Source organism: Mytilus edulis, chromosome 1 (genome assembly GCF_963676685.1).
Source record: "Mytilus edulis chromosome 1, xbMytEdul2.2, whole genome shotgun sequence".
Taxonomy (NCBI): domain Eukaryota; kingdom Metazoa; phylum Mollusca; class Bivalvia; order Mytilida; family Mytilidae; genus Mytilus; species Mytilus edulis.
In genome coordinates this window covers 26,209,960-26,228,537 of record NC_092344.1, presented here as the reverse complement: position 1 = coordinate 26,228,537, position 18,578 = coordinate 26,209,960, and the positions used below count along the sequence as shown (strand labels likewise).

Here is an 18,578-nt window from a genome sequence, read left to right as displayed (position 1 = left end):
ATGGCAAGATATAACCATGCAGGAATTAAGTTTTCGTCAGACGCAAGAATTAATCACTATCATAAACGTATACGTATATGCATGCAGTTTCAAATATCATGAACAACGGTCGATGTCGATAGTCCGTTTACTTGAACTGTTCAGAGTCAGACAGACATGTCTGTTGTCCATTCTTTGAAGCCTTCATATTCTCCGTCCGACGATGGAACTCTTTCTGATTGTGTTGACTATAAATTGACCTATAGTTGTTAATGTCTGTGTCATTTTGGTCTCTTGTGGACAGTTGAATCATTGGCAATCATACAACATCTTCTTTTGTTATATTGTATGGTAATTCTGTCGTTTATCTGTACAAGTGTTGCATGTCCTCTCCATTCCCATCAAACAAACTAACGAAACGCTACTAGTCTGCTTTCTCTGGAGCTCATCCTCAATGTCGCTTATACGTCAGGAAACTTACATGTCATGTATACTAATAAAGATTGTTTCAAGAACAACGATGTAGGTAGGAACGAACAATTCTAAATTCGTCAATATCAGTTATGCATGACTAAAATATAAGTTTTATTACCACTACTGTATTACTTATTTGGATTAATGACGGCTATCATGTTCAACATTGCACATATAGTATCATAGAATTTAAAAAAAAAATGTTAAAAAAGATTTATTATATTGTATATCAATTAATGAGATAAACGATAATTGGTACTCTATTCACAAATAGTTCGTGTAAATGATTGACTTTTGTCCAATGAATTCAATTATTTAAGAATGAAATGTTAAAAAGAAACTTAAAAAAATCATTCATGTTGTATGTTGTATTTTTTTTAATTAAAAACTTTAAAATTGCGATAGTTTTACGATTGTTAGCATATTACCACAGCCAGATTCGAATACAAGTTAAGAAATTCCGGTAAAGTATATCAAACAGATGTGCAATTGTATGTCCTTATCAAATTGGGAAATATTACATGTATTTTATTTCGTTTGAAATAGGGTTTTTCCCGTTTGCTATTTGTAGTAATTATTTATAGATGGGAACTAGTATAACTAGTTCGGATACTGGTTTTGTAACAGTATGTACTATTTATAGATTTGATGTTAGGTGCATAAAGGCACGAGGAAAGTTTTGGCGTTTTTTTACGGGTGGGGTTTAATGGTACTATATAAAGTTTGGCATTTAAATGTATCAGTATCGTAGGTGCTCGCCTCGCAGCTACGTCGAATTGAAGTTGGTCACATAGGTATGTCATGTTTATTGTACGTACAGGCGTTGGAGGAAAAAGAAACGATGCGACGAGGAACAATGTTATATGTCATGTATTTATATATTGTTTCAATCGAAGAAATATGTACAATAAAGTAAAATAAAATAGTGTATCGTAAGAGAAAATAAGATGTGTGTTTGTCTTGTTTATAGCCTATTGAATTTAGAGATTAAATACTTTAAATTCGGACGAGCAGGGCGAGGGAGAATTTAAATTTAGTTTTTATTAAAGATTAAAGTCATATGAAACCTCAAATCAAAAAAAAATATTCATATTTTTTTAAAACTTAATGAGTAGTTTTCATTATACAACTTAATATGTACATATACTTTTTTCTGAGGAAAATTCTTTAATTTGTCCACATTTAGAAGAAGTTTACTTATTTTTAATTGCTTGCTGCCAGGAAGCAATTCGCCGACATATTTTCCGTATGCATAGTGACCTAAGCGTGACCCTCCTCATAAAAATCCGGTGATAGCAATACGCATGAATCTGTCATTAAAATAAACAATTACCTGATTGTATATGTTAAACACGTGCTAAATATCCATGCATTGACATGATTATCAAAATAATAACGGTATAGAACGGAAATATTTTCTGTTCAATATCAGTAAAAATGTTCAATAGATATTCTATGAAAAAATCTCAACAATAATTATTGAAATTTATTCGAAAATATTTACTAGAGATAATTACGTAAATTGTCGATAGGCTATAAGAGTTAAACATATTTTATTTTTTCCCAGAATTCAACACATCGGGTTAAAACGTCACAACCCACTCGAGAAGGTCAACCAAAAAAGTTACAGATACTTGATTTTCTCCGTTATTACAAGGAATATATATTTAAAACTTTGCAAATGTTTTTTATGTTAAGATGAACATAATTAGATGATAAGTAAAAAAATCAAGATAAAAATTATTAATACATGCATGCATAATGGTTTAAACATATACTATCATAGTAAATGTATTACTGTGAGGTTGAATTTCCGTCATTTAATTTCTTCATCATTCATGCACGAACTTGTTTCAGAAAAAAATATATATCTGTATATATAGTACATTAATCGTTCTCACTTATCATGCTTATAGGTTTAGATATATGTGATTTATTTTCCGAGACAAGAACTTGCAGTAATCCGATGTTCAGTACTTCATTACTTTGATAATATTAAATGTTACTGTCCAAACTGGTAACATTTCTATTGAGTAACGAGTCAAAAAATTGTGTAAGATTTCATAAAAAATGTACACCCAAATCAGTTCTGCTAGTATTACTGTTTTCATCAATGATTGAAGATGAAATCAATCAGAATAACCTTTTTGCAGGATTTATGTGACCATTTTCAGGTAAAATTTATCAGGTTTTCTATCTACTGGTTACGTAATATCTCAAAATCACGCAGACATATATATGACAAAAGGATGAAAAATTGGTGCACCTCTCTTTTTGTTCAGTTAAATACCAAAGTTCGTAAATAGAAATTATATTTTCTGACAATGCACATATATATGTTGTTCCAATAACCATTTTTATTTAAGGCCTCGATTCGAGTTTGGTCTTGTGTTGTACTAGTTTTGGGGAGAAGTGAGCGCACACAGACATGTTTAACCCGCCAAATTCTTTATGTACTTGTTTAAAGTCAAGTGCCCGTAGTTCAGTGGTTGTCGTTGGTTCATGTCTGTCATATATGTTTTTCGTGATTGAAATATTTTATTATGAATTAGGCCGTCAGTTTTCGAAATGTATTGATTCTTATTTTTCATGTCGGGACCTTTTATAGCCGACTATAATTGCTTTAATCAATTTATTTGTTTAACTTTGACAATCATATCACCTCTCCTTAATTTTATATTGAAGATATATAAATGTGCATGGTTTGATAAAATGTTATTCTCGCTAAAAATCAAACTGTTTCGTTCGTTCATCGGATGCTATAGTTGGGAATATTGAAAAGTTCCTGAATCGTGACATTGATATAAAAAAAAATGTTGAAGGATTTTGTGTTTTCTCTGTCTTTCAGATAACAAGTTCTCTCCCATCCTTTATAAAATTTAATTTTACTGGAGCTTTTTCTACCAGTAGCTATAACTTGTAATAAACAGACATCTCATTTGAAATTATATACCACATCTTCTTATTTTAATATCATGTTTATTGACCTATACGTGTCTAAAAATTCAAAGTCTGCTAATTATCCTCCTTCCAGAGCATCTAGTCACCTTTTTGAGATAAATAAATATTCATTTAGTAGTGATACGAGCATTATTTTCATTTTTATTTGAGATTAGATTCTTAACATATTTTGTACTGTCGTTTTCTTTTTGTCTTGCATGTAAACTTATTCAGTAGTTGTTTGTTTATGTGTAACATATTTATTTTTCGTTTATTTTTTGCACATACATAAGCCGTTAATTTTTCTCGTTTTACATTGTTATTTCGGGGCCTTTTATAGCTGACTATGCGGTATGGGCTTTTGCTCATTGTTGACGGCAGTACGGTGATCTATAGTTGGTAATTTCTATGTCATTTTGGTCTCTAGTGGAGAGTTGTCTCTTTGGCAATCATACCAAATCTTCTTTTTTTATATCTATTGTACACATTTTGTTTTTGTCTCTGATATAGTCACCTTAAAAGGGTTCCTTGATAGAATCTTAATTGTCAAAATGACTGGTTTTGTGGTTATTTTCAAATACCATAGATGAATGTAATAGGACAGACAAGGAACAACCAATGCAATGCATATGCAATGTATTTAATAAATTTGGCCAAACTTTCGGCAATTCTACAGGAAAGCTCCGAGTGATTGTACAGGAAGGCTCCGAGTAATTGTACAGTTAACTTGCAAGCGATTGTACAGTCAATAAAAATATCCGACATGGAGAAAATGAATATATTTAGATTTCTACTGGGACAATGGCTTTGAAACTTTCAGACAGGTAAGACTATATATATCAGAAAAGATACATGTGAAAATTCAGGTAGCAAACATTGATTTTTCAATGTTTATTTGACATTTTTGATCGTTGTTGTGTGACAATTTTGATCGTTTTACACGGAGCTCCACCATTCTAAGGAAAACGTTTGGATGCATATATCTTTCTTATTATTTTATTGGTTCATATTTACATAAAGAATGTTTAAGCTACCAAACCTTGAAGCAGAAATGTTATATAGTAACATAAGAGTTCATCAAAGTTTCCATCAAGCAACTTGTTATCTTTCCAATGTAGGAGCCATGCTTGACAGTCTCTCGAATGACCAAATTATTTGACAACCGTACAGTTCCGTTCACACATTGTGTTTATATAACTGACAAGATTTAAAGGCTCTGTAAACTAAACAATGGTTTGTCATGCAGTGCTCAAATATTTAGCATTATCTTATTGTATCGGGTTTAGAAATATTTGATATTGTATAAAGATCTTTAAACTATACATACTAAGCTATAATAGATTCAGATTCATTATTTTATTGAATATAAAACATATATATAGCATATATTAAATTTGACGACCAAACATCAACAGCTTAAATACATGTACTAATAGTTTACGTATACACAAATTCATCAATTCTTGAACTTTTAGCCCTACGGCACCTATTTATTGTATATTGTAAAAAAGTCATTTACTTCTTGCGTTATGGATCATTGATTTTGTTACCTGTTGACCCGGTTGATTACTAGCCAGTGCCATTGAACTCATTGGCAAGCATTTTAACTAAAACAGAAATTTTTAATTTACGCAATATATAACAGGGGCAGATCCGGATTTTTTTTTTAGATGAATATATGCAAGTACGAGTGAGTTTTTTAAGGTGAGGGGAGCTCAGATCATCATTTCTATATCTTTTATTTTTTTACCATTTATCTTTATACTGAATATTTGCCTGCCTTTTAAAAATGCATCAAATATTTGCCACTGGATGTTAAACAACGAAACAATCAATCAATATGTTCTTTATATTTCACCATCTATATATTATTTCTATCTTTATATTGTAATAGAAAAATGCAGTTTATTTTATTTCATTTAGTTTATTAGTTAATGTATGTAAGTTCTACTTTGTAAATTATTTTACATAAAATTATTGTTTAAATTGTCACATTTTTCAAGCGTAGGACATTTCAAATATGTCAAATAAGAACTTTTATAAACTATTGAACTTGTCTGTACAATAAAACTTCAGCAGTTGCCAAACTGACCTCCGGTTATATGTCTAGTAAAGTTAATTATTTTACATAAAATTATTGTTTAAATTGTCTATACATTTTTCAACCGTAGGACATTTCAAATATGTCAAATAAGCACTTTTATAAACTATTGAACTTGTCTGTACAATAAGACTTCAGCAGTTGCCAAACTGACCTCCGGTTATATGTCTAGTAAAGTTTTATAAAACATCTTAAAATTTCGGACAACGGTCAGCCTTCGTCAGCAAATCTTTTGTTTGTTACAGTCAGTTAAGGGTTACTAGGACATGCAAAACTTAGTATATATACTTATCAAGCCGCTTTGATATTAATAGCGAGTTTCTTGATATTCTAGGTGAGTCTCTTGGTTTTGAAAATTATTTAGATTTAAAATTATTTTTCTTTTAATTTTATTTTGAAAAAATAAATAAAGTTTTTAAGTAACTAATATTTTAATTCAGAGGTTTATTTTAACAGTACTTATTATTGTTATTATTTAATATGTAACCTGAATTGTTTGTACTATTTTATCATTGTTTTTAACTTACTTTGACTTCAAAATGTGTACTTTGAAATTATATTGTATTTGTTTAATGTATTCTTTATTAAACTAATAGCGAGTTTCTTGATATTCTAGTTTGGTTTTCTTTCTCGTTGCTGATTCCGGCCTCCTACCGTGAGCCTCCCCCTAGATTGTGCCATATAGCGCTTTACAATTGTCGGGACACAAAACACCACAAAAACATCAACACAATATTTATAAACGGTGACCTATTCTTATCCTCATACATGTACATGATAATTGAGACAACTGTATGCTTTTAGAGAAATGTATAAGTCCGAGATTCTGCTCCAAAGTAGATTTTTGTGAAAAAAATAGCATTAGATTAACGCAATTAATTTTCCTGGACCGGAGGAAACAAGAGGGGAAGGAAATACGACATTCCGTTTAAAAAACAAATATTGTACATGTATGGCATTCAAATAAAAATAGCCAGTTTAATTTGTTGCTGGGGGTTGGCTGTGCCTGCGGTTGGTTAATCTGCCACTGGTGCTATGTATATATATCATATACGGTGGTACTATATTTAAAGTTTTAACACTGTCTCGACACAGACTGAATGCAGTATCATGATCAGCTTCATGTACGTTGGCGACCTTGGTGGTGTTTAGACGTACCATTGTGTCAAATGAATAATTGTTTAATGATATGTTGTACAGTACAAAGCTAAGGTAATAGAAGCGTTTCCGAGTTTAACAGAGTAACTAGGACGAAAATAACAATAAAAAAAACCCAGCTCCAAAAAAAGAGCAAATTTACAGATCTAACATTGTTGGGCTGATGTTTAGACAAATTATATACATACAGATATTAACATGTCATTTTTCAAAGTTCTGTTTTTCATTAAAAATGTACGAGTGAGGTGCATTTTCCAGATTTTGTTGAATGACGTCGAATTGTCACGGGATAACGTGACAGAAAGGCTTGCGATTATAACCGGAAGCAGTTGATAACGAATGCCATATCACATGGCTAAGACAATTCTTCGAATTTAATGAACAAATATATGAACAAACTAGTTTAGCCAAGGGGTACAATTATACCATTATTTTCAAAAAGTATATAATTTTCCTTGTCAAAACAGTCGGAAAGCTGACCCCGGTGCGACCCCATTTCTTAAAGCAACAATGGAAGTCATGTGATTACCATATATGGGCATTTTAAAGCCAAAAAAGTTAAGCCCGTTTATTTGAATTTGTAGTTTTTTGCATGAATTAAAACTAATTTGCTTTTAAGTGAACATTTTTGAGTATATAAAAATATATTGATCAACTCTATTATGGATTAAAATCTTTTTTTCTCTCAAAATGTGTCTTCAAAGGCCAGATGTTGACCAAAAAATGTGGCCACAGGAAATTAAAATCGTAATTTTCTTTCTTAACTTCTCGGGAAACTATACTGAATTTAAACTATGTTATGTAACATAACTTGGACTATGATATGTCACATGTGTGCCACTTAATACGTTGTAATACGCAACATTTTTGAGTATATAAGAAATATATTGATTAGCTCGATTATGGATTAAAATCTTTTTTTTTTTTTTTTATCAAAATGTGTCTTCAAAGGCCAGGTGTTGACCAAAAAATGTGGCTACAGGAAATTAAAATCGTAATTTTCTTTCTTAACTTCTCGGTAAGCTATACTGAATTTAAATTATGTTATGTAACATAACTTGGACTATGATATGTCAAATGTGTACACTTAATACGCTGTAATACGCAAATGTACCACTTCGATGTGTCAATATTTCTGATGAAACGGGGCCGATGGTAATTTACGAGTTACGTCCCTTTGGTTGACACTCTCATGAACAAACTATAATTATATTAAGCACCATATGCTGTTATTTTCATGTGGATATTATTAAAATAATTTTATTAAATATATTTTGATACTAAAGACATGTGTCAAAAAATTAGAGAAACACTTTTTATCACTTTTCAGGACTCAGTCTCAGTGAAATAGGCGTGCATACTTAATATTATTATTCCAAGAGTTAATTTAATATTTATATTTTGGTAAGTATATTTACTGCTGTAACCAAATTATTTCAACACAGAAATAAAATTTCTACTACATTAATACAAGGGGTAGCCAAAATATTTATGAAAAATAGATCAAGACAGGATAACAAAGTTCAAAAACAGGAATTCCTTTTCATTACTGATACCTGGTTCTATCTTTTTCATTTAAACTTAAAAGAGATCATAATGAAAGTATTCTGAATATTAATTCTTCATTATTTGAAATAAAAGGAAATTAGTATGCAATTCTGATATGAACAAACTAAATAACAGTAAAGTTTGTCTCATTGATTCCATGCAAGTTCTTATGAATTGACTCAGGTTATATAGAAAAAACACTACACCAATAAATAGATGGTTTTAATCATGAACTTGAAAATAAATAAGAACAAAAAAGACTTGGTCTAATATTTTTCTTCTTCTATTTGAAAAAAATTGTAATGCATTTTTATATTTATATAAAAGTATTTCAGAGCAGTGTCTGAGTGCTTAGTCAGCAATTATGTTTTAGATCACAAGTCCTAAGTAAGTCACACTTCATGTTAGTATGAACATGCTTTTAATAAGAGTGATTAAAATGCTAGTCTGAAGGAGAATGTTTTAAGTTCAAATTTAGGACAAGACTTTTTCATTTACTTTTACAGGATTCCTTCATCACAATTTTGTTTTATAATATTATAAACACTGAACGAGTTTTGTTTAGTCATCTTAAAGCAATTTAGGTTGTGCAAAGACAGTATAAGATTTCCTTACCTTGTTTTAGTTAAGTCAAACATTTCACTGACTTAAAGAGAATAATTAATCCAGTCAGATATTCACAGCTGAACTCGCCAATGGTTTTTCAAACAAACACACTAAATGTGTGTACATTATGTTCAGATTCAAGTTGACTTCGATGTGTAAGACCAAAAAACTACAATGTAGAAAAATGTCTTTCTTTTGGAATTTAGTTCGAACGAGGTTTCCTACGGGGTGATAGAACGTTAGACTTGTTTTTTTTTAAAACTTTGAGATCAGGGATGGGGTAATTGAAAATGTAATGGTAATTAAGTGTATTGCATTACGATTTTCCATGTAATTGAATGTAATGTGTTATTGAGCATTTTTTAATTACATGCAATGGTAATTTAATTAATTACATTGAAAAAGCATGTAATGCTCAATTACTTTCGAATTACATTTCAATTACATGTACTTTTATGATGTTAAAGATAAGGATTTGTGTAATATCAAAATCAAAATAAAAATTGTAAAATCATATTTATTTTACAAATATTGATATCACATACTTTTTTAATATATAAATTCTGTAAAAATAGTTTTTATATTATTTATTTTACCAACATAATTTTTTTCTGAATAGTCTTAGAGATTAAAAAACAACATGAGAATCATATATATGTGTTGTTCAGTTTTTGAAAAAAGATCTTCAACTAAATAGATTGATAAGTAGTTAATCACCTTAAGTTGTTAAACAAAAACAAAATAATGTGTCACTGTGAAAATCTTTCTTATACACAGTCTATGGTAGAAGCGTATCGATAAAAACTTTTCTTATATCACATAGCGATATTGTCTAATATCAATTGTAAATATGCAGACATTCCATGCGGAAAATGTTGTTTTCGGCACCGAAAAATTAAGAAAATACTAACTTTAAAACTTATTGTTCAAATATAAACAACAATTGAGTCTAAATATACATTCAGTTCAGAAGTTAATTAGACGCTAAAGTTTATGTCCGTGTAAAATTTGAAGTGCTGTGTTTTTCTTATATACATAAATAAACGAAAGCTATTAGTTCTTATATCAATGCGATACTTTTAAAATATCATAGCGGTATTTTTGTTATATCAATATTAGTACTTATTAGTATTAATATTAGACTGCTGTACCCATATTTTGACAATTTTACCTATTATGGCTGTTTTGTTCACGCATTGTTGTAAATATGACAGAATGTGATGAGACTGTCATACATGTGAGAGGTTAAGCGCTATAAAACCAAGTTCAATCCACCATTTTCAAAATTTGAAAATGCCAGTACCGAGTCAGAAATATGACAGTTGTTATCCATTCGTTTGGTGTGTTTTATTATTTGATTTTACCATTTGATAAGGGACTTTCTGTTTTGAATTTTCCTCGGAGTTCAGTATTTTTGTGATTTTACTTCTTCGTAGTATTGTATGTAAATAAGCAGTTTTAAGACCATTGCTTAAATTCAAATAGTTTTTTGTAAAATCATACAAATTTCTCAATTGGTTTTTGAAGCAAAACTAATCAAATAAGGGTTTAATAAACAATGTCGTAATCAAATAGGTAAGTATCAAAATAATTGTTCACATATATAACATTTAGCTAATTTTATAATGAACGCACCGAAATAATATATATCAGATATGCTCGCAACGCACGCATGGAAGACTTTCTGTATTGATAACAATGAAACTAACGTGTGATAAAGATGAATCAGACTGTCCTCGTTCAGATTGATTCGACAAAATCTTACCTGTACTTTTGAATCTCCTTTTTATACAAATTAGACCGTTGGTTTTCCTGTCTGAATGGTGCTCCGTGTTTAAGGCCCTACTTTGATCTATAATGGTTTACTTTAAACAAATTATTACTTTGATGGAAAGTTGTCTAATTCGAACCCATGCACCTTCTTCTTATATCTATAAATCTTTAAAGATTTCCCCTTATAAATAACTACTTTCCAGTCCTTCAACTGAACGATCTAAATTTATAAATATAGAAAAGATATATACAGATTTCTAACGTCAAAAGACATTTACATCTTATTTATTTGTGTTCTTAACATTTTTTTAGTACTCATTGAAGAAATGAATTTATAACAAGCGATACGGATTTTTATTTTGCACTAAGAAATGTTCGCGTATTTATACGATCGGTTACTAGTCAAAAACGAAAGTCAAATCTCTGTGGCAACAATACATCGGAATCCCCTCACGGTCATCGCGATGTAAAAGAGCGTCCACGCGACGAGCTGTTTATGTTCGTAGAGATATCGATTTACTAACGGGAAAAGTCTTTGATATAAAAAAAGAGCTGTTTTCCTTCTCAATATTTTTTTTCTATGTTTATAATAAATACATTTTCTGTTTGACAAGATTTCTGATTTTCGTTGTATCTGAAATTGTCCAATTTATAGTCTGAGGCTTCTCAGTTGGTATCTTCAAAGTACGGGACATCAGCATTTGTACATTTGAATTTGTTTGGATTATTTATTTTACCATTTAAATATTCATTGTAATTTGGAGCTATTTGGATTGGATTGTTTGAATGAATGTTTCTTTTAAGTAATGATATTTTTTTGTCTATTTCGATATTACCAATATTAGAATCTAATAGGTCGGTAGACTATTTGCAACCGCATTTAAATTCCGCCATTGCATCATCACTTCAAATAGAATTAGTCCGTTAAACCATGTGATTGAAAACAATAGACTGAACATGTTGTTAACACTTTCAACTATCTATAGGGTCAAGCAACATTTTCGAAATGATAAGTTCATGTAAGCGATAATTTTGTTATAGTTACGAAATTTTAGTGATATTGATCCTAAAACATTAAACCGGTCATGATCTAAGTTTGTGAATTATGTTTGCAGTTTTCTTGACATGCATTGTGACGTGTCATCGTATTCATTTTATATTAGAAAACTATAGCAGTTATAATAGAAAAATATCCCATTCATAAATTTTTGATATTAAAAAATCATCGCTATGATATAAGACAAATATCGCATTGATATAATAAAATATAGCAGAATCTTTGACTTATAGGTGATTTTGGCATAGAAAGCAATTGAATTCATCTAAATTGCATTCCACTGAATTTGCTACATGATATTTATAGAATGTGTACATCTACAAATGATAAATCGTGCATTTATGTTTCATTTATTCAACAATTCAATTTTCTCGTTTAAAAACACCTTGCTTGTTATTACATAAAATAATTCTTGGAAATTATACACCAGACGTATCTCGTGTTAAATGTCACCCTGTTTTAAGAAAAGAGTCATTACTTTATGCCGAGAAATCTGCCTTTCTTCGTACAAATGCTAACATTCGTCTGAAATTTCCCACAAAGCAACTCGTTGATATAAGACAATATCGCTCGTTGATATAAGAAAAGTTTTTATCGAATCGCTTCTTCCATAGACTGATACAGTTCATTTAGAATTTAAAATCACTGCACACAATTATTTTGTCAAATTATTTTATACAAAAGGATTATAGAGCTGTGAAAACAAACAGCAAATAGTCAGATTAAAATGTCCAGGGACAATACCACTATTACATGTATTTTATCTAATTAGCAAAACATTGCTGATATTAAGACATTATTTTCATTGTTTATACTAAAAATATTTTCAATATTGTGACAAGCACACTTTTTAATATTTATAAAGTAAAATAAAAAGATTTTTAATTTGTTTATAATTTCTTTATTTATATTATGTGTAATTTGAATGACTTCATTTCTGAGATGTCAAAATACCCCTACTGTATTGACAAGTTAATTGGAACAAATTCTCTCTCCTATGAACACATCTTCTGATCATGGAACTTCTATTTTCTGATCAAGCAATATCTGCCACATTAGCTCTCGACGAAAGACTATTTAGAATTGCTGTCAAAGTTTTCAGATCAGAGAGATGCAGACTAAATGACAAACTTTAAAATTACTAATGATTATCAAATGCAACGGTATATATAATCTTTGATTATCTGTGAAAAAAGAAGAAAAAATAACAGACAATTTCTCATAGTTGATAAACGACGGTCAACGGCGTTACGTAATTGTTAAACGACGGCAAATTTAACATGTTTAAGTATTATTTTAATACTTTTAAATAAGAACCATGCTTAAAAATCGAAAGAAATCTATTTCTGACCCTAATGGGAAGTAAGAAACAGAAAAAAAGAAAAAAATCCAAATTGGCGCCAAATTATTTTCAAGATCCTTGAGGTTCACCTGTTTTTTGTTTTTGTACGTCTGATAATGTATTTGAAATAGATACCATCTGATATCTGTCAGCCAAATATAACGTAAACCAACGTTATGAAGTATAAGCAAATTTGTATTTGTTTACTTTTTGAATAAGCAGTTCATGATTGAGAAGATCAAAGGCTTTTGCTAGATCTAGAAACACTGCCTTAACAAGATCACCATTATCAATGGCTTTAAGCCATTTATCTAAAGCCGTTAATGCAGTTAATGACAAGAATGGTGTACGCGAAAGCCTGACTGCATTGTATACAATAAGTTGTATTTATTTAGATAATTTACTAAGTGTGTTTTCAAATGTTTTTCAAGAATTTTATAAATGAATGGAAAAATTACAATTGCTTACTTACTGACGTACTGCCCATGTACGCTATTTGCGTGTAGGGCAGTAATGAAGATTTTCCACTTTTGTCGGTCGTTGGCAGCTTTCTGTTGTAATCATTTCCTTATCTGCAATATCGACATTTGTTAACATTGATTCAAATTTTGTAATCCACTCTTCATTGCTATTTGGTGGTCTATATATGTTACCAAGTAATATAGGTTTGTGATGAATAAAAATAAGTTCGACCCACATTGATTCTATATCATCATTTTCAAAATCATATCACCAATTGTGGTTAATATGTTAGAAATATAAAAGAAAAAACGACCGCCAGATTTTCAAATTCTGCCTTTTCTGTTTGTATCGATCATAACCATTAATATCTAAAAAAAAAATATTTTGGACAGAATTTGACAAAAATGTTTCACTTAAACACAGCACATCTGTGTTAGATTTTGATAGCAAATATTTGAGTTCAGAAAATTTTGGCAATATATGATTTATGTTTAAGTGACATATATTAAGTGACTTGTATGGAAATATAAAAGGGTTTGTATAAGTAGAAGATATTGATTTATATAATAGAATATGTGTTGCAGTACATAAATACAAAATAACAATACTGACAATATTTCTAAAATAGAATTATATGTTCTGGTAGTACAAAAGTTATTGTTCAATTCCTTTACCTCCAGTTAGTTTGACTGAACACATTTTGTTGTTGATTTGTTGTGTTGAATGGTATAAATCTCCTCCCTGTTGACCTTACTGATTGAAAATTTGATTGATTTTCCGATGTACAATTTAAGAGATATTAAATAAAGTGTTCACGTACAAAATAATGTTGTGGCTTAAAACTTTCGCACCAGCAACACTTGTGTGAACATGGTCTGCAAATAAAGAAGGTTGGGCTGGTCTTCATATAGAAAGTCTAAAGTATTGTCCAAAATTTCCATTTGTTGTTCCTTTAGAGATAATAGACGGTTGTTGACATCGTAAATTGTACGATTAGCTTGATAATGAGTTGGCCTTGGTCGGATCGAGGAAATTACCAGCTTAGTTCTAAGTAAGCTTTGCCTAACTGTACAAAATAAATTTTTGAAGTCGTCTATAATCGCATTAACAGTCTCCATCTGATACATTGTTAGTGCCAACATAAATAACAATGACATCAACACAATCGAGTCTGCCTTCTGATATGTACTGAATTAGGCAATCTTCTATGTCTCTAATCCGTCCTCCCCGAATATTCTTTACATTAATTTGTTGCGTTGACATTTTCCTTGGAGACATTTTTTGCGAGTAGAACTTCCAACAAGAAATAAGTTTTTCTTCTCAATACAACGATGAAAATGCGGGTAAACAGGGTTGACTTCACGGTCCGTTTATTTTGTATTTATTGATGATCTATGTCTTTCGACACATGTCGGACTTTCCGCATCATGATGGTTACCTAGATTTTTCCTATTTAAAGAAAATGGCTAATAAGACCTACTTGGTAATCTACTTCTAACAGCGTTGCTGTATGTTCCAGGTGTTGGTTTATTTGTAGCTGAAATTCTCTTTTTCGATTTTGTGTTTCTGTCACGGTTTCTATTAAATTTATAGATTTAATCTCATTTGAAACGGCATTTAATTTGTCCCACAAGCTGTTTGATTTATTTAAAAATGCCTTATTGTTTATCTCGATATCTGATTTAAAGAGCTTTGTTTGTGTAAAAACTTTTTGAACGGAAGCTGAATTGGTTTGAACTTTAACAGTATCTGTTAATGTTGCAAATTTATCTTTCATCTCTTGAAATTGACTGTGTGACTGTTTGACGAGTCAATATGACAGTTAATATAAGGGCATCATTTAAATTTAAAACTTCCTCAGATGTTGACAATAAAAGACCTTCAATTCTCCTGAGTGTTGACATTGAACAGAAAGACGAATAGTTTGCCTTAGTACTAGTTTTGCGAAATGTATTGTTAGAGATACTCTGACGTGGAGAAGCTACCTTTATTGGTAGAGTTTCCTCTTCATAGTCCTCCATTCAATGTTGTTGCATACATTCACGGTATTCTGATTATTTGCTTGACCGGTGTTTCCAGACGATGTTTCTATGTTTAACGGAAGTTTTACGAGTTTATCGGCTCTAATCTGACCGATTTCAGTATCACAAGCAACGTGCACCCATGCTACGTTTATATTTCATAACAAATGATCTAATCAGAGCTCTTTGTTTTTCACATCTTTTCTGAAAGATTTAAGTTTCCAGTTGTTACTTTTCCAATAAACAATATTACTTGGTATACCTCTAACCAAATATTCACTGTCGGTTTTAATGTTAATGTTTGATAATTGATTATCGTGTATTTGTTGAAGGCATTTTACGACAGCTTACAGTTTCCCCGTATAGTTTGTTTGGTTGTAAGTTTCAGGAACTGGTCAATTTATATTTTTGCTGTTTCCCAAAACATGCTATGATAAAAAATTAAAACGTACAACGGTCCGTCGTATTAATCTGTTATTTCTGAACAAGAACATAACAAGAGGGTAAACAAATGACTACTATTTGGACAGTTTTTATGGTCCCGCAACAAAGTTGTCGGGGCCATATAGTTTTACCCTTGTCCGAAATCCGTAATTCCGTAATTCCATAATTCCATCATTCCGTCATTCCGCAAAAAAAACATTATACGGAAACGTGTTCTAAACGCCTTGATATATTGGTCTGATTTGTGGTATGTGAGTTCACCATGATGGGTTACAGATCAGGTTTAAGTTTTGTTTCGCTCCGCTAATTATTGCTGAAATTACGGGCTTTGGACTTTGATAAATTGTTGAAAATCATAGTTATACTCAGTTTTTTCTAAACGCCTTGAGATATTGGTCTGATTTTTGGTATGTGAGTTAACCATGATAAGTTACAGATCACATGTAAGTTTTGTTCCACTCAGCTAATTTTTACCGAAATAAAGGGCTTGATATTTTGAAAATTGTTGACAATCACAGTTATACTGACTTCAGATTTTGAGCTGAATTTTGATATGTGAGAATAACATCATGTTTGTGTCCACATGTGTTGTTAGAATTTCAGATTTTTAAACTTTTTGAGACGGGACCATTCGTGTCGTTTCGACACATCTAGTTTAACCTATGTTTATTGATGACCCAGACATAAGTATACAATCTTAGTTTATTTGGTAGATGTATCCTTATTTACTATAAAGTTACACGTACCAGTCTAATTTTGAATCCATCCTACATCATAGCAAAAAAAGTGTGAACCGACCCCCAAACAATCCGTAATTATATAGTGAGGAGTACCCAAATTTATTAATGTTTAAATTCAGCAGACGCAAGCTAGCGAACAATAATTTATACATTAGGCAAGCAAACAATTTCTAGCAAACAATAAGAAAACGCGCCAACATGATCATACATAAAAACCAGAGACTTGCAATAACACTAAACGTCCTTTTATATCTGATGACAATATTCCAATTCAACACAGACAAAGTTAATTAGTTATTCTGGTATATAGTACAACTTTTTTTATGCCTGACATCTAAAATTCCTTTTAGCTAATTCTTTCTATTTTTAGTGTAGAAATTTGTTTGTTTTCTTTAAAACAATGAAATAATTGATAGTAATAGTTTACACTAGACAAGTGTAATGATACAATTTAAAAATTCTTCTAGGTAATGTAAACGTTTGAAAAGAAAAGAAACAAAACCCGACTGGTTTTGGAACGTCGAGCATTTTTCGTTCAATTTTGTGTAGATATAAAATCTGGTTAGCAATATATGCAATTTCTTTTTTTTAGTCAAAGTAAAAGTTTATTTTTCACATTATTCAAAGAATGTCATCGCTCTGTTTTTTTTTGTGTTTTTTTTAATTATATTTCGATAGGCAGAGTAATTAGTGTAAGAGTGAAACACTAATAGAACCAGATCGAATTGACGTAAGGATATTTGTTAATCTTAACGACAATTTTTTCAACCCAAGATAATGTAAAACCTGGACCAACCCCTTTCCAACTTTTAGGTGTCAGACCACCAATTACTCCCTCCAATTTAGAACGTATGTAAAAGTAGTCCTACTCTGACACAAAATAGTGCTTTTGATGTCATTGTTTACTTATTAAACTAACCAACAAATTTGCAGAAATGAAACTTTTTGTGAAAGGGAAATATATTTAGACCATTTTGAGCCAAAATTCACTTGTCTATGAGTTTGCATTAAAAATTCAGGATTAATGCGCTACATAGTACACTAATTTAAGATTTCCAGAAAACCGGGAGTTATTTTGGTAGTACCTGTCTTTTCAAGATCAGAAATTTGTTACAAGACTTTAAACATTGGTTGAAAATTTGCATGTAGAAAGGGGATACATGTACAATTCAGGATATACCTGGTTTCCTTGAAGTTAAACTTAAGGTAAAATATTTAGAAAGCTGTGAAAATTGCAAAATTTGGTTGAACAGATAGGGATTTTTAATTGGTGGTCTGACACCTTTAAGGGAAATGTGGTGAAACCCCAAATTCAGAAAACAATTGATTTTTTTTACTTAACTGATCATATGAAGTGATAGTAGTCACATTTCAATCTTTTTGGGGGCAAAAAGTCACATATTGCAAATTTAGAGCCTTAAACCTGAATTTGTGCTATTTTTAGCTTTTTCCCACCCTGACAATATGCTTTCACATAAAAAAATGTTCCAAATTGTTATAAATGCACAGTAAGTTGTTTCTGTGGTATTAACATTAAAACATGGTTATTTTACTACCAAAAAAAGTTGTTGTCATCAAGATTTAATGAAATTATTTGATTTTTATCCCTTATATCATTGCGTCATAGCATGTATTTGGCAGATAACATAGCCTGATGTAAACATTGCAAAAACTCACAAAAATCCCATTTATTATCTCAAATGAAAGTTTTATACCTTAAGTTGTATCAACTGACACTAAATAAAAACAGTTAAATGACCATGACTGCACTTTTGATCATTTAATAGTCCCATTACTTACACCAGGTGTAAAAAAGGGGGGGGTCAATATTCCTTGACTCTTCAATACCTTGGATTTTTACCTAACCCATTGTAAAAATTGTGGAAAGTCTTTTAAGTAGTAGAACAAACAAGAAAAAAATCAACAAAACTGA

General features: G+C 30.5%; 1 long non-coding RNA gene across 1 annotated transcript in view; it reads right to left on the bottom strand.

Annotated features, from left to right (window-relative positions):
• The window catches only part of LOC139528698 (uncharacterized), a 493,302-nt gene that overhangs the window by 50,170 nt on the left and 424,554 nt on the right, over positions 1-18,578 (bottom strand). The gene's annotated exons all lie outside the window — the stretch shown is intronic.